We start from the raw sequence: 6000 nt of genomic DNA, 5'->3' as shown, positions 1-6000 counted from the left end.
TAATACTTTTTTTTTCATCTCATCACCACTTGCTATTTAATTTGAATGTTTTCCAGCTGGGAGCAGCTCCTCAATTTCCTTTGTGCATTGCACTCTGGGAGATAAGTGTCCATCAACAACACGCTCAAAAATTGACCATATTTAGTGTTCATGCTGTCTGGTTTGAGTACAGTTATTTTTGTCTCTTCTCCAGTATAAGCACAGTACACATTCAAAACCTGCTCAGAATTGGTGTGTAGTATGATATTGTGAAATGCCATGCGTCATTTTTGAAAGTTAAAATAACACAATTCCTATTAGTAAGGTAGATGTCATAAGCAATAACGCTCAGTTCAATGCATGCAGGGGTTTTGCTCCTACAGCCTTACTTATTCTGGTACGACTGGTAGCTTATGGGTGCTAACATTAGCGAACGTAAGGCATAATTTAACTGACATCACTAAGTCAGTTTGCAGATGTCACAAATAAAAAATATCCTAAAATTGCCACTTGTAGCCACAGTGGTCGCTGTTTAACAAAAGTTACGTAGTCTCCCTTTGAAGCATGTGTGTGTGTGTGTGTGTGTGTGTGTGTGTGTGTGTGTGTGTACGTGTGTGTGTGTGTGAGAATGTAATTGCAAAGGATTGTTATAGTTACCCTCAAATTCCCTTGATTAAACTGCCAGGACCTGCACTCTCACTTATAAGCAAGCCAAAATTGTAAGACAGGATTACATTACAGTAGAATCAATTCTAACTGGATTATTATAATTAGATGACCTGAGTTTGCTAAAAAATCGGTGAGTCATTTTCTGTGTTTTTGTCACTTTCAGGACTTGGCACGGGTGCACAGCACTAACATTACGAATTCTGTTGGTAATATTTATAATTACAAAACTCCTACTTGTAAAACTGCTGATCAAAAACCCTGTGGATCATGAGAGGCGCTGTTCAAACACAAACAGCATGCAGCTGAGGTGCAGAATGTGACCATGAGCATTTAAAATAACTATACTTCCATCCACATCTTCATCTCACACATACCCAACTCACAATATCATACAAAGAGTTATTGAAACCGCACGGCATCCATCAATAGCCCAATCAAAACCTCTCTGTCATGCTGATCAGCCAGACACAACAAATCGATTCCAAATTAAAGACCATCAGCAGATCTGTCATCAGCTGGTTGCTGATACACGAATGAGCACAACAGCAGCAACAATGACAGCAGCAGTCAGACCAGCTGATCATTACACACCCTCAGCAGAAAAGAGGAGGCGAGGAAACAAAAACACAGCTATCTGAGCTCTGAGATAGAGTTTAGAGAGAAGTGTTATCTGAGGGAGGCAAAGGTGGTGATTGTGGGAAAGAAAGGAACGGCTAGAGCAAAGAAGAAGTACATATCCATTGCGTTACGTTAAGAGATATCAATGTATAAGAAAGGACAAGAGTAGAGAGAATTGTTGGGGAAGAAGAGAGTGAGTATGTGTTTGACAGCAATAGAGAGAATTAAAGTGAGGAGGAGTAGTATGAGAAGAGACAAGAGGTAGCATTATCGCTCAGAGAGGCAATTTGAGAGACGACTGAAGAATGTTTGCAATGAGAAGAATGACAGTGAAACAAAAAAGCAAAAACAAGAAGAATATCAGTAAGAGACAAAAAAAAAACAAAACCAAAAAGAAAAAGACAAAAGGAGAGAAAGGCTCATTTTCACCAAAGCGACACGACTCAAAGTGCGCCTGAAGACAACAAACACTAAGCTGTTCATCCTACCTGAGTTCCTCTTGGAGATGTACTTGACGCCATCACAGGCTCCTGAGGCGAGGAGGAGGAGGAGGAGGAAGAGGAGGAATAGAGTCTTCATCTCTCTACTCTCCACTGGCACCTGGAGAAAACAGGAAAAACTGAATGTTACACATGACGTACCGTGTATCATTCTGTCTTTAAACAGGCATTAACAAGCCACAAAAATATATAAACACTCAACATTAAAGAACAACATCAGGATGAAAGGTGGGTTTCAAGTGTGTGATGTCACAGTGCACTGGAGTACACTTTACTGCAACAATGTGAGAAGTTAAAACACTGGAAGTCAACAAGAGAAAAGAAAAGCAGCTTCAAGTGTGTTTCTATCATATTTCTATCATTCTCACAAGATTTCTGCATATTATTTTCTTTAAATGTATGTATTCATTTATTTTAAAGGAGTTTTAAAGAAACTGTGATTACTGTTGAAGTGCTACATACTGACATTTTTCTTCATTGTCCTTAAACCTAAACAACAAAACAGGTTGCTTGGCAGTGCTTTCCAAAATGACCCAAATGACCTTTACAAAAATGACTTGTAGAAGTGTTTTTTTTTTTACCTGCCACCACTATGATTAAGGTTTGGTTAAGTTTAGGCAAATGAAAGTACCTGGTGAAGGTGAGGGAATGATTGTGGTCATGGTTAAAAGAACATAATACAAACCACAGTCTCTAGAGTCAAAGTCAGACACTTTTTAAGCCCCAACATTCACCCCAAGTGGTTTTGCATGATACGCCATGACGCTTCTTTAGCCTTTGTCAGTAAAACATAAACATAGGTGTATTTCTTGCGAGGACAGCCTGTTTCACTGCTGTCGGCTGTATAGTACATTAGCATGAATTTATATATATGTTACATGTTGGTTGTATGGATTGAGCGTAATAAAAACAAAAACAGGATTTTTAAGCCTCTTTCCACTTTTATTCAAACACAAATACAAATACAAATAATTTTGCTGCCTCAACAAATACAGATACAAATACAAATACTGGGCTCCCTGCACATCCCTAATATCTATACACTATGCTGAATATTAGGCACGATGCTAATACTTTAACATACTGAGTGAGCCCAAAAATGAAAACATCAAGTTCTAAAACTTAATGGCAGACTCAGTAATTTTAACAGTACATGTGAAAAAATGTGGTAATGGTGCTTTTTTAGTCTATAAAAATTTGGAAAAACATAAAACACATTAGCCACAGATAGAAATTGCTACCTTCTCTACCTACTGAATATTGAGTTAAAGTCCTCCTCCGCTAAATATATATTTTTTTCTTCTTGTTCCCACAGTTGGATGTTTGAGCTTCACTGTGCAGAATGATGTCTGTGCAGAGTTTGACACTGGAGGCCTGTTTTCACATTTATCTGCTGAAAGTGGAAAGTTTTTCTGTGCTCATGGAAATCTGATTTTAAGTGTTGGACCGGCAAGCAGGATTTGTGACATCACAATTAGTTTGGAAGTCAGTAGAAGTAGGAGACATCTTGTGTCCAGCTGTTAAACTTCTAGATGAACAATATTTACATATTTATAGATTCTGTAATTTTTAAGGATTTAAAAGTAAAACCTATACTTTTTTTGTGGAAAAATCATATCAGACACACATTATTGTTCCAGGCAGAGTAATTTTATATGTCTTAATACATGACTGGAGAGGATCTTTAAGGTTTTTTGCAGTGTTGTGTTGGGTGCAAGTACACCTACATTTCATGTGTTTTTGCTCTATTTTACCCTGCTCTATACACGTTAGCCAGGATTCCTGTCAAAATCAATTGGAAAGGGGGCTGAAAAGTGGTACATTTATTTTGGGACTGCTTGCCTGCACATGCTGGCTACATTTAGAGACAGAAATGGTAAAACCTAAGTACAGTAAAGAGTATACTGTTTTATCTAATGGAGTAATACTGAGACAAACATTTGTAACACTGGTTTCAATGTAATTTTTATCATTTTGAATGGATGTTAAAATTTCTATTTGTATCTCTCTGTCTTTACAAGCTACAAATGAAGGGTAACCGCAAATCTTGTTGTGCTCGGGCCAATATGTTGTAAAAAGCGAAAACCAAAACGTTTTATGAGAACTAGAGCAGCAAGAACAGCAGAAAAAATATTAATATTGATCCGAAACACGGGTTTAGTGGGGTTTTGAAAACATCTATTTTTTTCAACTGATTAAAATCAAAATGCTGAAACAAAATTAAATTTGACCATAGGCCATGAATACAAAGGCTGCAAAAGCCTGGGGACACACTCACGCACACACACACACAGCCTTTGAGCCCGCCATGTGAAATCACATTGATAGAAAACAATCAGATCTTCTCATGCTTTCTGTGTATAAACTGCGGTGAATGCACATGGTATACACACACACACACACATGCACACACACACATACGGAGTAAACCAGGGAAAGATGGAAGAGGAAGATTAGCCATGCCAGCAGTCATTTCATTGTATTTTTCATACATATGACAATAAGGGGAACTCAAACTCCAGCTTGAGTGCTGATTGAAATCGCCTTTGCTTCACATGAACAGTGGGATCGATGATGTTAGAACTTGGGACGGTGTTGATATGTGAGGCACAGTTGTTTACTGCGGAAGATGGGCAATGATGAGATGAGGATCTAAAAGTGGGACCAAATCAATGTGGAGAACAAAGCCAGAGTGAGTGCTGTGCCACTGCTAGTTGGAAATTACTCATCTCTGCTGGCTTTCAAGGCATCCTGCCTGTCATCACTTGCAGCAGAAAGTACAGAATATTTCAAAATATACAAATATTAATGTTGAAAATGTCAATACTTAGCAACTTTGCTTTGCTTCCCGTCAAGAACTGCATTGCTTGGTGAAAGCAAAACATTCACATTTTAATAAATAATAGCCCAAAGAAGAGTTAACGAACATTGCTTTTCTATGCAAATGCCACGCTATGTTCCCATGGTTTTATGAAAGCAACCAGCCTCTTGGTGCTATATTAATACACAATTGTTTTGTGAAAAAGCAATATTTAACAGAATGCATTCCAGTCATTTTAGGACAGTTAAAATTGTTTTTCTTTGCTTTCCTTTAAGGAAATGACTGCTACGTTCATTAATCCCTATTTGTTGTGTTTTGGTGCAGTCTGTACACATAATTGTTGCATAAAAACTGTGGTAAAACTTAATGAAACTTCTGCTATGTTGTTCATATCAATTTAGTCCCAATAAAGACAGAAAAAAAAAATCCTTCAAGTAGCAGGCCAGAGCTGTACATTTTTGATTTGCAGAACTGGCTGCAGGGTGAGATTCATATTTCTTGGTTTTACAAGACAGTGACAATATGAGACATGCCAATAAAATCCAGCATCACCCGGCCATCGTATATCTGTTGCACACACTGAATACCAGACACCAATGCTCTATATCAGTGCTTCCTCCTCACGTTTAAACAGGTGACTTCACCTTACAGTCAGTTATTTTCCAACATATTGTACTTAACCAATGGCATTTAATTGCCATTCTCTACTCATGGAAATAAGTCAAACGTAAGACAGTCAAAGGTAAAAGCTACAGTGCTCTGAAATAATTCTTTTTCTTTGGGGAGAGACTTTTTTTTTCAGTTGTGTGAGCTGAAGCTAAGATTTTTGTGGACTACTGTGCATAGAAGTCATCCAGAAAAATATAATTTGTGTTTGGACATGACCAGAGTAGAAGAAAACGCAGCTCACACACAGAGAGGATGATACAGTGTTTTAGTTTTCTTCATTTGAAAAAGAAGTCAGTGAGGGTAGAGTCTGGTCTAGTTAGCTCACCACAGTGAAGGTCTGCTGGAGGAAATATGCAATTTATCAAATATTGGCTCTTTGCAGCACACAGCCTCACAGTGTAAACCTGTGAAAACTGTGTCAGGGTGTCTGAAATGTCCATTAAGACATGTTTAGATATTTTGGGAGAATTAGGCCATACAGAAATGAATATGGAAGCTAAATACTTTGTTTTTGGGATCAAAACAATTGTAAGTAGAAGTCAGATAACACTTTTTCGGATCTGCACTCGCTGTGAGGCACACGGGATCAAACAGACAGGACATGGAGATGCACGCTTTCTTTGTTTTTGTTTTGCTTCTCCTTGGCCTCACAAGATACAGTCAGTCTCAACACCTCCGAGGAGGAAAACAGGTTCTGTCAGGTTATGTTAGACTAGAGCAGGAAAAGCTAAATTGAGCTGTTGT

The sequence above is a fragment of the Thunnus maccoyii genome, chromosome 8 (assembly GCF_910596095.1).
Source record: "Thunnus maccoyii chromosome 8, fThuMac1.1, whole genome shotgun sequence".
Classification (NCBI taxonomy): domain Eukaryota; kingdom Metazoa; phylum Chordata; class Actinopteri; order Scombriformes; family Scombridae; genus Thunnus; species Thunnus maccoyii.
This window is presented reverse-complemented; position numbering follows the sequence as displayed.